The sequence below is a fragment of the Nannospalax galili genome, unplaced genomic scaffold (genome assembly GCF_000622305.1).
Source record: "Nannospalax galili isolate Female #2095 unplaced genomic scaffold, S.galili_v1.0 scaffold654, whole genome shotgun sequence".
NCBI classification, from domain to species: Eukaryota; Metazoa; Chordata; class Mammalia; order Rodentia; family Spalacidae; genus Nannospalax; species Nannospalax galili.
This window is the reverse complement of record NW_008335971.1, coordinates 1186201-1202425: the sequence shown is the minus strand read 5'-3', so window position 1 is coordinate 1202425 and position 16225 is coordinate 1186201.

Below are 16225 nucleotides of genomic sequence, written 5' to 3'. Positions count from 1 at the left end.
TATTTTAAATTAAAGTGCCATTTAAATATCAGTAGATTAAACATAGTGGTATACATCATTATCACTTTATTGGACTTTCCTACATGAACTAGTATTAATCAAATGTATTTTGTAATTTTAGAAAGTGATGAGAAATTTATTTATTTAAAAATTTTGGATTTATTTATTTTTATGTGTGCTTCGCCTGAATGCATGTAAATGTGCATAAAGTGCCTATGGAGGTCAGAAGATGGTGTCAGGACCCTTGGAGCTGGAATTACAGATGGCAATTTGTTCCCACATAGGAGATGCTGGGAATAAAACCCAGGTCTTTTTCCAGAGCACCCAGTACTCTACTGACCATTTCTTCAGTTCAATAAATCTATTTTAAGAGTAACATTCCAAAATTTGAACATTTTTTTTCAAGAAAAAGATAATTTGTGATTCTGAAAACATAATTATAAGCTTTATCTGTAATCACATAATTTGACCAAAGTTTCTAACATAGTCTGCAGTCAAATTTAAATTTTAAAACATTTAATAACAGAAGATTCATTATTCACTAAAATTGTTCAAAGTTTGACCCTCATAATAAATGTTTAAGTACTTATGTATATAAAAATGAAACACCAAAATAATAAATATAAGATTACTTTGTATCTAATAGTTGGAAAACTTACATGCCAAGGTCAGTAAAAGAATTTCAGAAAGATTCATAAAAAAATTAAGAGGAGTGACACTAGTCCACAGCATCGCCTTAAATATTCACAGGTTTTTATACTAAGGATTGTATGTTTAAGTATAGTAATAAAAATGAACATTACCTCATTTCTTGGCTGAATCCATAAATGTTAAATAAGGAGAATATGACTTTAGCTAATCAAGTAGAATTATGATTTGTCTGTGCCTACCTAAACATAGTTTTCTTTTCTGAACTTCTTTAAGACAGCTATATAGAATAAACCAGAGTGTGAGGTGTTCACAGTAATTGAAAATTGATCCTTTCACTTTTAAATCTACATTGAAATTATAATGTAAGTTTCATCTTGACAGAACGATGACAAATACAAACCAGTCTTAAGACAATACTGCATCTCAGACTAAATACATTGATTTCTCTAGAAAACGTCTACTATACTTGTAGTTCTTCTATTATTCTAATTTAACTCTATCCAAAATTTTACTTAAATTTAAAATGAAAAAAGAACCTATATTCATAGGTGTTGTAAGTGCTGAAACAAATTTTATAGGTGCCATGTTGTGATTAGCTCTATTTATAGCACATTTTCCTCTCTGGCTTGACCTGTTTCTCTTCCCCTCTCCTTTTTAACTTTCCTTCCTAGGCATCTATTCAAACACTAGCATGATAGTAACTTTTTTTTTTCTTTTGCAAAACTCCAGGAAGCAATTCTGTCAATTATATAGATTATCTATCAAAATTTATATAAAAGCTTTTCATAACTATATTACCATAAATAGTTTAAGAAACTTAGAACCTGCCATAAAGTCACATATTTCTCAAGTTACAGAGCATCTAAGCTTTGGATGGCAATTGATAACAATATTTTCTAAAATTATATTTATAATAAGCCTTCAAATATCCAGATTACAGAATTATCTACAAAATGTCTGACTACTAAATATATGCCTTTAATCCCAGCACTTGGGAGGCAGAGGCAGGCGAATCTCTGTGAGTTTGAGGCCAGCCTGGTCTACAGAGTGAGTTCCAGGCCAGCTGGGGCTACAGGGAGACCTTGTCTCAAAAAGAAAAAAAAAAAAAAAAAAAGAAAAAGAAAAAAAAAAAAAGAAAAACAAAGAAAAAAGTTTTGTAAAATTATCAAAACAATTTATATTTAAGCAAATAATCTTAATTGAAACAGGTAGGTAGGTATATAGATATAGAGATAGCTTTTATCATTCCTTAAATACATGCAGTGATTGAACATAAATATATTGAATCATATAAATATAACTAAATATCTTGGGTTATAAAAATATGTGACTATATATTTATCAAGATATTTCAATATAAATATATTGAAGTGAATGAAAATCAAAAATGTGTGATATTTTAATTGATAATATGATAGATGCTTTATGACAATATGAAAATACCTTTGCACATATGGAGTCTGGAATATTTACTTTTGAAAATATATTTTGAGGCAGGCATGGTAGTGCATGCCTTTAATCCTAGCACATGGGAGGCAGAGGCACGCCAGTCTCTGTGAGATCAAGGCCAGTTGGTTTACAAAGGCAATTCTCTTTTCAAAAGACATGAAAACACAAAACAAAACAGAGCATGCAAAAAGCAATCTTTTATAATTCAAAACAAACCACTCAGAACACTGTATCTTATCTGTCAAAGGTAGTTGTGAGATTTTTTTAGAGTGATATGCAAAGCAGAAACATGTTTCACAGAAGAGATTTTTTGAACAGGAATGAATCATAGCGTAACAGACATCACTGAGAAGATAAATGCTTAATGAAAGAAAACTAGTAATTCCAGATGTAGGAGAGAATTCGCTCATATACAGGCTTAAGCTCAAGATTGTTTTATAGGTAAAATTAATAATTTTGACTATACACCCATATAATTATGTAATTAGTATGCAATTTTCATGTATACATATGTAAATTTCAATGTATTAATTGATATGGAAATTCAGTGACAATTTTGAATTCTTACATCAATGAAATGGACATATTTTAAAAAACAATGCTAATTTTATTAGAAACATTGAACTCAGGCTTATCTCTTCCACTTTGTTATACTTATATATAAAGAATTTATATTCATGGGGCTGGAGAGATGGCTCAGCGGTTAAGAACACTACCTGTTTGCAGAAGACCCAGATTCGAATCCCAACAACCACATGGCTGATACCAACCATCTGTAATTCAAGTTCCAGGGGATCTGACAGCCTCTTCTGTCCTCCACGGGCATTGCACAACATGGGTGCACTTACCTATATGCAGGCATAACATTCATACACATAAAATAAAAATAATAAATAAAATTTAAAAAATAAATTCATACCTGTATATACATACTTTAATCTTTATTAAAGTTGTGCAATTTTCACACAGTATAATTTGATGACATTTAGATCCCCTCCCCTATCCATAGCTCCTCTATTGTCCCCTGCCCAATTTAATGTAATCTATTAAACATATAATAAGACCTATATAAAGTCTAATTTGTGTCTCCAGCTGTCTTTTGGTATGGGTCCATCCACTGGTACCTCCTTAACCTCCCAATTGTCCTATAGTTTAAAGGTTCTATCTCTTTCTCTCCCAGCAGCCATCTGTTGAAACAACTCTCTCAGGTTGGGCTGGAGCATCTTACATACTTCCTCCTGTCTACGTGGGGATATTTTCTGGCTTGAGCATGCATGGAACTTGTGCATGCCATCACCATTGCTGTGAATTCATATGAGTAATAGATTAGCTATCTGAAAAACTCTGTCTCCATGCATTCATCTACCACGTCTAGCTATTACAATTTTTCCATCCCCTCTTCTGCAATGTTCCAGGTCCTTGGGAGTAGAAGTTTAATACATATGCCCCAATCAGGGCTAAACACTCTGCAGTCTCTTATTCTCAGAAACTTGACCAGTTGTTTCTGTGTTAATCATCATCTGTTGCATAATGAAACTTCTCTGGTGAAAGCTGTGTGATGCATTAATCTATGGGTATACCAATAAGTCACTAAGAGTCAATTTCATATGATAACTCTTTAGAGCAGTATTAAGGTTCTCCCCTATGTCCTGTGACCTGTCTAGCTTGAGGTTCCTAAGCTTGATATCAATGTCATGTATGGGCTTAATCCTAGTAAGCAGATTTCAAATCCAATTATAGAGTGGTTGTTTACTCTTATAATACTTGTGCCACTAATGCACCTGGGGGCATATCTTGCCAGACCAGTTGCAATTAAAGTTCACAGGATTCAGAGCTGAGTAAAGATGATGATTATTTTTAATGTCTATGGATATGCATTTATTTATTTTAAATATTTTATTATTATTATTTTATGTGTATGTGTGTTACCTGCATATGTGAGTGCACCCGTGTCGTGCAATGCCACGGATGTCAGAAAAAAGCTTCGGATTCCTCTGGAACTAGAGTCAAGGATGGTTTGTAGCTGCTATGTGAGTGCTGGAAATCAAACCCAGGTCCTCTGCAAGAGCAGTCAGTGCTCTTAACCACTGAGCCATCTCTTCAGTCCCTGGATATACATTTATACATTTTCTTTTCCTTTTACTAAAATTGATTCTTCAGTATTTTAAATAATCATAAAACGATTTCACTCTGAGCTCTCATTTGGAAAGAAACCATATAAGGTACTCCAGTGTAGATGTATTTCTTTGAAATTTATAACCATGGAAACCTATTTAGTATTTAGGCTGTTAAAATTTGAGTCTTGGTTGTTTCCCACAAATGTCGATGTGTTAAAAGGCCTAGTTCTCAGCTTGAAACTATTGGGAATGTGGAAACTTTAAGAAATTGGTGCCTAATAGGAGGTTTTAGATCATTAGGGGTGTGATGTTGAAGTAATTGAGAGACGCTGGTGTTTTTCTGTTCCATGCCCCAGCTCTAAGGTGGGCCTTACATATGCTGCTTGGGCCATCATGGGGAGCAGCCTGTAATTACCAGAGGCTAGTATCTTATCAGCTATGGATGAAATCATGAGGCAGAGTAAACCTTTCCTACAACAGTTAATTATTTCAATTATTTTCCTTCAGTAATTGATACCTGACTAACATAATGATTATAAATGAGAATGCTAGTCCCAACTTGTGCAAACATTTCTAGAAAGACTTTTTGTATTCCTCCAGGAGCTTTGTGCAATATCTCACACACATGATAAATAGGTCATGCACCTTTGAGACATGTTGCTTGAAATAATCCTGTATATAAAGTGATTTGTTCATCAGGCATTCAAAGTAACATTTTAGTCTGATTAATAATGTAGTCCTAAACAAATCAGGGTTGCTTTAATCAATATAGGATAACAATATTATTATAGTGTGTGAACTTCTGTGTTTTACATTAATTATGAAAGTATATATTCACATTTATGTATTTGTCTATTCTATCTCCATAAAGAAGTAGAAAACAGTTTTTCTTGTGTGCTAATCAAAAAAAAAAAAAGAAGTTTACTTTAATCAGGTAGAGTCTGAGTACAGTACAGTCAGTGCTATGCCATTATCTAGAAAACATATATATTCAAAATAAATTACCTCACAGTTTTTCCTATTGAAAGTAGTGTTCATTTTACAATATAGAGCTATTCTCCATTGCTATTGTAGTGATAGCCATGAAATACTTCAACAACCTATACTATAAAAATGATTCTATATGTTAAGAATTACTTGAAAGTTATAGATTATTTTTGTTAATTTTCTCACTGATTACTTCTGATACTGAAACCCCACAATCATAATCATGCATCATCACATTTGAAATATATGTGATTAAAATGATTTAGATACAGGAAAAACATTTTATATGATTAGAATATGAAATTTCCAGGTCATCAATAAATAATAAATTACATGAGTCATTAAAATTTCAGGTGTTATTTAGAAAATTTTGCCCCAAAATGAGAAAATTTTAAAAAAAGAAGGCAAAATAAAACCCCAGTTGAAGGACGATCATACTGTCACTATCACTAAGAGCAAATCCTTGATTAACTGCAGTCATCAAAAAGCTGTCCTGGGAAATGGAGACATGGCTAATTCAAGAGCATTGTCTGATCTTGTAGAGGACCCAGTTTTGATTCCCAACATTGAACATGGCGGCAAACAACTGTTGGTAACTCCAGTTCCAGGGGAATCCAATGCACTCTTTTCCCTCTGCAGGCAGTGCATGACTAGGTGCACTCACATACATTCAGTCAATACACTCATACACATAACATAAAGTAAAAAATAATTTTAAAAAATAAAATCTTTCCCATCTGCTTAGACAATTTCAATAAAAGTATTTTAATAGCTCTACCTGAGCATCACCATGCATATCATATAAGCGCAAACTTTGTTTGCTAGAGCCAGTGATGAGGAGGAAATGTGGAAAATAAAAATTAATTATTCATCTGCCAAACTTTCCATTTCTGAGTCTAGGACAATAAGTCATTATCATCTAGAAATCGTTAGTTGTGAAGAATGTAAGTGAATGTGGAAATGTGGTTATGACCCATTTACATTAAATTTGTGTTCCTGAGTGTTCTTAGTCCATATTTTCAATTCTTCGTTTGCTCAAAAAAATTAAATTTTGGATGACTGCTTAGATTTTATCATTCAGGGCAGCTGTCCCCATCCCTGCTTTGGGTTCAGACATCCCAGCACTTGTCCTCTATTACCTGTGATCCTTCTAGCAAATTTACTTCATCATAGGTCCTTCTTCTTGAACACAGCCTTACCAAAAATGTGGGTGCCCAGTTTTTGCCATCTTTCTAGAAGAATGGCTTTATATATGACTATTTAATTTTTTAAGTATTTAATTTAATTTTAATTGTATGTGTTTTGTCTGCATGTACGAAAGTGTACCACATGCATATAATGCCTGCAGAGATCAGAAGAGGACATCAGACCCCTGGAAATGGAGTTATTCATCGTTATTAGTCACAATGTGAGTGCTAAAAACTTATTCCAGGTTCTCTTCAAGAACAGCAAGTGCTATTAATAGCTGAGCTGTCTCTCAAACTCCTATATCACCTTTAAATACAAACTCCTCCTATGGGATTAGAGAGATGGCTCAGTGGTTAAGAGCACTGACTGCTCTTGAAGAGGACCCAGGTTCAATTCTTAGCACTCAAATGGCAGCTAACGACTGTATGTAACACCAGTTCCAGGGTATCCGACTCCCTCTTCTAAACTTTGTAAGCATTGCATGACATGGATGCACTTACATATATGCAGGCAATACACTCATTCTAAAAATTTTTAAAAATAATTAAATTAAAATGAAATACATTTTTATTGAGCTTTGAAAATTTCATATAGGGGCTGGAGAGATGGCTCCATGGTTAAAAGCATTGATTACATTTGCAGAGGACCTGGTTTTGATTCCTGGCACCCACATGGCAGTTACAAACCGACCTTAACTCCAGTTCCAGGGGAATCCAAAGCCCTCTTCTGACTTCAATGGCCTTGCATGACACAGGTGCTCTCACATACATGCAGGCAATACACTCACACACATAATATAAAAATAATAAAGTTTCATGCAGTATTTCCTTCCCACATCCAGACCCCCTCCCCCATCCATGTCCCCCCCCACCAAATCCTATGCACTCTGTCATACATGCTGAGCCCTATTCATTCAGATGTTTGTAACCAAATGTCCCTCAGTGTAAATGAGTCCACTAGAATCTAGTCAGCCTGTCCAGTGGTCATATATGTCATACTCTCCCTTAACCAGCAGCAACCCACCTCAAATATTTCTCAATCTATTGCTGACCTGCCACCTATTTCTCATCTCCACTTTGGGCCCTTGTTTAATTGAGCTGACATGGGTCCTTCCTTGGATGCTACCGTGGCCATAGGTATGCATGAAGCCTCCACCTCATACGTTCATGAACAAGCCCTGGCTCTTATAATCTTTATGTCTCTTCTTGTGTAACAGTCCCTGAGCCATGGGTAGGTGAGGATACATATAAGGAGTCCCGTCTTACACTCTACAGGCTCTTATTCACCGAAACTTGGCCAGCTGAGGCCTTCTGTATGTAATGCACTCTGATGTACATGTAAGCCTCACTGGTGAGAATTGAGGGGTGCATTAGCCTTCTCTCTACCCATTATTCCACTGTTTTCCATAAGCCTTAGTTGTAGGAATTTGACTGCAGACATGTCACCTAGTACTAGGCATCTCCCAGGTGTATGTTCTCTATGGCTGATCAGATGTGCAACTCTGTGATGGGCTCCCTCTGTTGCAAAAAGAAGTTTGTTTAATGAGTGCTGAATGGCATGTTGTTCATTGTAAGGGAGTTGCTTGGAAGGGAATGCAGTGCGAGATAGAAGAGGCCTCCCTTTGAGTAAATAAAATACTTTTAAAAAACAGTCCTTGGGCTCAAGAGATTGCTCAGCAGTAAAGAGCATATACTGGTTTTCCAGAGGAACAGAGTTAAATTCCCAGAACTACACTGCTTAACTCACAACTGCCTTCAACTACAGGGAATCTAGTGACCTCCTCTTAACTCCATGGGCACCGGCAGTCACAAGTACATATCCACATATAGACCCAAACACACATAGTATGTTTACTAGAGAAATAAACTTCAAAAAAAAAAATTAAAGCCAAACTACTCTAGCCCAATTGTATTGACCAGAACATTTCCAACAGCCCACTTATCCATCCAAGCATCCATTCATCCATCCATCTATTCATTCATTCATTCATTCATGTTTTATAACTTTCAAATTTCTTTTAAGTATTTTGCTTATCACTATGAGCAAAATGTAACTAAAACTTGTCCATGAAATCCCAGTAGAGTGGTCGCTTGACAAAATAAGAAATTAGAGTATGTAAAATATTTGGACATGAAGAGGGTAAAGAATGAACTTTTAGAAAATAATACATAATGCAGACCCATTCTGCCTGCCTCATCCCCCACCAGCCACTGTGCCCTCCTCATCATTCAAGGACCTCACGAACCCTGTCGTGGAACAGCAAGTAGGGACTGATAGACTCAGACTTATGGCCATATGTTTATAACACTGTATGCCAAGTATTTGGTGTCCTTCCTACCCCGATTAAAGTAGAAATCTCCAAAGCAAGTCCACCAAACCACCTATGAAGATGTCTGGGAACTGCATGATTTCTGGTGCTCCAAACCCAGATAAGGATCCCTACCCAATTCCACCTAAGAAAATTGTGGTGTCCTGTGTCCTAACACAGTGGATCACCACTTGTTCACACTATGAACCTGCCATTCATTGACCATCTGTGGAACCAATGACTTCAGGAGGTTAGAAGCAAGAATCTTCTAAGCCCACAGGAAGTTTGTTCCTGAACTCAGAAGTTACACTTTACTATAGCTGAAGTGAGACCACTTCAAATACCTCATTTTCACACCAACACAGAGTTGCTTTAGAACTGTACACCAGAACCACTCAGCTCAATCAAAACCTGAAAAATTGGGGTAACAGCAAACAAATACCCAAATTCTTACTAAAATGAAATCACATATCTATACCAAAATCATCAACTAGAATATAATTCCAGTCACCTAGGTACCATCAGAAAAACACTAACAACCTGAATAGCCAAGACATGATGTCTCCTCCAGAAATTAGTACCTCCATCATGTTTCCTGAGAAAAGCAACTTAACAGGTGCACAAGACAATGATTACAAAATAACAATTATAAATTTGTTTAAAGAACTCAAAGAGAAAGCCAGGCCTTGTGGCACACACCTTAATCTCCTCCTGAGTGCTGACTCAGGAGGCAGAGACAGGCAGATCTCTGTGAATTCAAGGCCAGCCTGGTCTACATATTGAGTTCCAGGCCAGCTAAGGCTGAGGAGGACCCTATTTCATAAAGACAACAACAACAACAACAACAAAGACAAAGAGAATGTGAATAAAAATTGAACTATAAATAAACAGCTAAATGAAATAAATGAAACAATTATAATTTAATAAAGAGAACTTCTGAATAAAAGTCAAATTGAAATAAAACTTGAAAAGCTCAAAGAAAGAAATAAGAAGATAAATGACCCAATAAAAAGATGGGTGATAGACCTAAATGGAGAGTTCTGTTCTCAAGCAAAGAAATAAAAATGGCTAAGAAGCACTGTAAAAAGTGCTCAACACCCTTAGTTATTAGAGAAATGCTAATCAAAACCATTTTAGAATTTCATCTTACCCCAGTCAGATTGGCCAAGACCAAATGCTGAAGAGAATGTAGAGAAAGAAGAATGCTCATTCACTGCTAGTGGGGATGCAAACTCACACAACCACTACGAAAAGCAGTGTGGAGAATCCTCAAAAAACTAAAAATGAACCTACCATATGATCCAGTGATACCACTCCTTGGCATATATCCAAAGGACTCAGATTACTGTGGAGATATGTGTACATCCATGTTTTTTCGTGCCTTCTTCACAATGGCTAAGAAATGGAATTAACCTAAATGTTCCCCAACTGACAAATGACTAATGAAAATGTGGTACATCTATTTAATGGCGTTCTACTCAGAAGTAAGAAAAGATGAAATTATGAAATTTGCAGATAATGGATGGAGCTAGAGAGTCTTATATTAAGTGAAGTAACATAAACACAGAAAAACAAGCAACATACATTTTCCCTCATTTGTGGATTGTAGCACCAATCCATTATATGTGAGTATATAAATTCTGAAGTAACACCAGGAGCCAGGTAAAGGCAAAGGATAGATGGAGGTAAAGGAAAAGAAATAACCTGAAAGGGAGGTAGTAAGGAACAGATGCTGCCTGAGGGAGGTGGAAAAATTATGAATACTTGGCAAGGAGGAGAGGAGGGAGGGACACAAAAGGCACAATGGTGTGGGAGAGGGAGGGAAGTCAAGAATGGAAAGATGGCCTGAATTGAGAGATGTTGGGGAGGGTGAGAATAATGGGAGCACTGTGACTAGGAAGGGAGGGAGAAAGGGGCTGGATGGGAGTAAAGAAGAGTAGAGATAAATGAATCTCAGGGAGATAGGAAACCTAGAGGGAAAAGTAATGCCCTAGAATCTCTATGAGAAATGTATGTAGAGTGTCTGAACTTTAATGCATAGGTGTACCTAGGAGCTGCTTGGAAGGGAATGCAGTGCCAGATAGAAGAGACTTCCATTAAAGAAATTAGCATGCCATATAGCACTCATCAAAGAAACTTCTATTTACAACAGATGGAGGCTACCACAGAGCTGCACATCTGTTCATCTACAGAGAATATACACCTGGGAGATGCCAGGTACTAGGTGACACATCTGTGGTAGAATTCCTACAACCAAGGCTCATGGAGCATAGTGAAATAAGGGATAGAGAGAGGGCTAATGCACCCCTCACCTCTCCCCAGTGAGGCTTGCATGTGCACCAGAACGTGTTACACACAGAAGGCCTCAAATGACCAAATTTTGAAGAATAAGAGACTGTAGAGTATAGGATGGGAAACCTATATGGAACCCCGCCCACCCAAGGCTCAAGGACCATTACACAACAGGAGGTGGAAAAATTGTAAGAGCTAGGGCTGGTTCATGAAGATATGAGGTGGATGCTTCATGTGAACCTGTGGCATCAGTGACACCCAATGAGGGACCTATATCAGCTCAATTAAATAAGGGCAGAAAAGGGAGCAGGCAGGTCAGTACTAGATCAAGAACTATTTGGAACTGGTTGCTGCTGGGTGAGGGAGATTATGAGTTACATATGACCACTGGATTGACTGACTAGACTCCAGTGGACGTATTTACATAGAAGCACATTTGGGTACAAACACCTGAATGAATAGGACTCAGCATGTGTGGCAGAGTGCATAGGGTTTGGTAGGGAAGAGGCATAGAGAGGCATAGATTGCGGAAGGGGTCTGGATGTGAGTGGGCAATATTGTCTGAAATTTTTAAAGCTTAATGAAAAAAAGTTAAAAAAAAACTTAGAAATCAAACCAAAAGCTAAGGAAAGATTCATAACTTGATTGAATAAAGCAGAAAAGAGACTATCAGTTCTTGAAGACACAGTAGGTAGAGGGAATGGATAAAATTCTAAATCTAAAATAACCTAGGCACTAAAACTGCAGAAACTCTGGAACACTATATTCAAAGGATCAAATATACTAAGAATAAGGGAAGAAACCCAATCCAAAGGCATAAAATGTCCGTGGCACCATTATCAGGGCCAAGAATCTATGTCTACATTAGGTCACAGGCCAAGGAGAGAATCTATCATCAACATTATATTGTAGGGACATATTATTAATATGATTCCTTGCGACTTACTGCTATACCCATAGATAAGTCTATCTCTGAACCTTCATATGAAAATCTTCTTGCTGTAGTACAAGGCAGTTCAAAAAGAGACCCACAACTGGCCAACATGCAGAGGGACCATTCACAGATGAATCAAGGACAGGCCATGATAAAGACTATCAATGGATTGGTCATGTTTGCCACAGTATTGACCATGCACAATTCTGACGAATATTTAATGGCTTTCAATTAGATTTTGCTGAAGTTAACTTGTTTTGTAAGCATCTTAGTAAAGTGGGAAGAGACTGTTTCTTTAAAAGAAGTTATACTGGACATTAAAAGTGAAAAAAAAGGGAGATACTCACTTGAGAAAGACACACAGAATGACAGAAATGCTAAACTCTGGTATGGTGCAAACCTTCCCAAAAGGACAATAAATCTGAAGTTACAGGAAAGAAAAGAAACAAACTATTTGGCATATGTATTATTTTCCCATTTCTCATGTAAATATGCATAGAAAATAACAAAAATATGAGAATATATTATATGTTAATCTCTTTGGCTAAGGAATTACATAGTCACATGTGTTCCTAAATGTAGAAATATATACAGAGTATAAAGTCACTATGAATTTGTAAGGTGATAAGAAAAACAGAACAAGAAATGATCATCTGAACAAGCAAAAAAATTCTTCCAACAAATCTCTATTTCCTACTTACTGAAACATTTTCTCTTATCCAGGTAAACTCGTTTCCATATGTGTCTTGAGAAGTAATGAGAAGGATGCATAGCACCAGGAAGTATACAAGGTAGCACACGCACACAGAGAGCAGTATCTGAGAGCCACAGACCCAAGGCAGCTAAGAGCAGTGAAGAATCACAATGGCATGGTACATGGCTGGCCAGAGATGCAAGAGAAAGAAGCTAAGCATCCAAGAATGGAGACAGGCAGGAGTATATGGGCAGAAGAGGCCTGGAAGGGGTGAACAGAGGAAATATTTGAAGGTGTCTTTTGGTGACTTGAAAACAGGTAAAGTTAGAAACCTAGCTCATGTTAAAAACTCACATATTTCACATTGTCTTCTATAAATATTTTAATAATATTAGAGTCCATATATTTCTGATTAGTATTACTTTGAATCTTTATGATAGATTATTATTTGTTATTGTTAAATTCAGCAGATCAATTTTGCTTACTTTAGCTTGATAATTCTCAAAGAAAAAATATGGAATAGAAAATTAAAATTCAAGACTATGAAAATAAGCCCATAAAAATGCCCAATATTTCTTACTAAATAATGCTAATATCTGACTATATAAATGCTCTCTTAGGATATTTCTTGTAATAACTTCTATTAATTTGTATGATAACTGTGTAGTAATTTTCTAAGGATTGAAATTTGACAAATCCAAATGGGGTTTAGTTAATTTCATTTCATAAAGAAAAGGTATCTTTTGAGTTTGACTTTACAATTATAATTGTTAATCTCTGACTCTAAGTGTTTGACCAATTAACACAGAGCATACTGAGAATTATTATGAGCTGATAATATTTAAGATTAAAAGAAAAATGCAACAGGAATTTTAATAACAGCACAAATTAATAGACACTATATTTGACTCTGAGATGACAAACATTCCATTACATAATTAGTAGTTGCCTATTTTTGAGTTTACTTAAATATTGTGTGGTATAAATCTTTGCTCATGAATATGTACTGGTCTGCTCATGTGGTGAATTTAAAAACTCTGATCAGGATAGTTTATAAAACAAAGATGGAAGGATTTTGCAGGTATAATAGACTTCATAGTAGTTGATGCCAAGCTAATCAGGAAGGGAATTATCTGAAACTTCTTAATGTCTTTCTAATCTCATGTAGAGGTTAGAAAAGGAAGTGATATGGAATATGAGGGAAATACAATAATAGTATTGAGTAGGATAATAGCAGGTGGTCTTAAAGACTAAAGAGACGTCCCTGACAAACAGAAGAAGGACTGAGTTTTGTGTACAGCCATACAAATATTCCTAAGGCCTCATGCTACATAGATGAAGGACATTCATCTTACATATTGATTTCCATTCTGATGAGCTTTAATATAATTCCAGCACACTTATGTTCAGAATCGTGAATGAAACTTTCATGTGATAAAACATATTTTTAGTTAAAAGATTGTGAAACATGAAAAATACAAACAGAAAACCATATGATTGACCAATGTGATTTCCATCAAATACTTAGTGTCAAAATTAATCTCAAAGCCAAATTATGTAAAACTCAGTTCCATCACATGTGGCTGAAGCTTGTCTCTTACTACCGTTAGTATCTCTTTATTTTAAATTTTATTATTGCTTTTATTTTTTTATGTATATGAGTGTATTGCCTGCATGTATGTCAGTGTACCCATGTCCTGCAATGCCAGTGGAGGTCAGAGAAGGGTGTCAGATCCTCTGGAACTGGAGTTAGGATGGTTGTTAGTCACCACGTGGGTGCTGAGAAGCAAACCAGATCCTCTAGATGAGCAGCCAGTGCTCCTAACCACTGATGGATCTCTCCAGCCCCACTACTATTAGTATCTTAATAAAAAATGAGTCCCTTCTGCATGAACTAACTACCATTATCACAACTTCAGCTGAACATGATCATTAAACATCATCCTAATTGGGCTTGTTGATGGTTGTGCTCATTCAATAAAGGAGGGCCAAGGAGGGTCATAGGACCCTCACTGGATTATCCAGCCACTCTTCCCAGCCAACTGCATGAAATTTGGCCCTAATCACTCATGTCTCCTGGATTTGGGGAGGGCTAAAGTATACAGTCTGGGGAAGGTGAGGAAGAGAAGGCATGTCCAATGCTGGGTAAAGGCTTTCCAGTGTGCATATCCTCAGATCATACATAAACCTCAGCACCCCCTCAGTTATCTAGATACGCACGCTCAATAAATTCATTGATTCCCCAGTAAAACATTAATCAAACATTGACTTGACACTAGAACCTTAAAAGGGATTAAACATTGCTTGGCATCTGCAAGAAAAGAAGTCTCACAAGAGATGAAAAATTTATTTGTAAATGCTATTATATCTCATAATTATTATTATCTTTTTAGTGCTCAAGAACATAAATTTTAGGTTTATTTATTAGCCTAGAAAAATGTGCTGTTTGTTAGACATCCTGCTAAATTAGCTACATTGTGCCCGTTCAGTGTAGTGGAATGCATGACAGATGACAGCCACTCTGAAGTCCACAGGTGCCCACACCAGGCTTGCTAAACTACCCTGACAGTGCTTTGTTGCAGCTTTACACAGGAAGTGGGAAGACCTCCGTTCCCGAGCTGCCATGATCATCTTTCTAGAGACCCCGGCCTCTCACTTAGCTTCGTGGAACTGTGGCTTCTCAGTGCTCCAGCTAGACAAAGAAACACGTCTTTGGTTTAATGATGATTGGTAGATAGATATCAGAGATAGGGCTTGACTGTGTTGTGCTGTAGTCTTTGACTGAGGCCATGTCACATGTTTTCTGAGTCTCAATTTTATAAGCTGCAAAATGAAGCTGTGAAAATTAACTTTGAAATAAATGTGTTTGAGGATAAATGTGTCTGAGATGCTTATCACTGCCTTATGGAGTTTTTGTAACACCCAATTTTCCTGTTACTTTTTCTATTACTAGTAATACTATATTAAAAGGCCTTAGTTACATCTTAAAATCGTGAAGCCTAGGAATAGAGAAGCAGACCCAGAATTCTCAGCTCTTTGCTCACATGTATTATCAATTCATAAACAGTCCTCACTTTATTTTTAAATATAAAAAAATTTTAGATATGTTTTTTCACACTGTCATATATCAACTTAACTTTGAATTTTTAAAATTTGAAAATACAGTTTTGTTAATTTTACATACGTGCATGTACACATGGAGTACTTACAGGAGTCAGTTCTCTCCTTCTACCATATGGGTCCTGGGCATCTAATTTAGGTAATCTGGCTTGTTGGCAGGCATCTTTACCTGTTGATCCATTGTACTGGATCTACCTAACAAATTTTCTCACTCTATAATTGTGTTATTTTGATGCCTTCCAGGAGATTTACAAATAAGACAGAAGATAAAATGGCTAAAAATGAAAAGAAAAATTCACTCATATGTACATTCTCAATTTATTTTAATTGAAAGCTCAACTTTGAAACTAAGGTGCTACATTTTTTAACCTTGGGAGTTGTAAAATATGCTGTATATTTTGATTTGTCCTGTTTGTGGTAATTTTACCTATATTAAGTTTCTTTATTTTCTCCCTTAGCAAAATGTAAACAAAATGATAGAAATG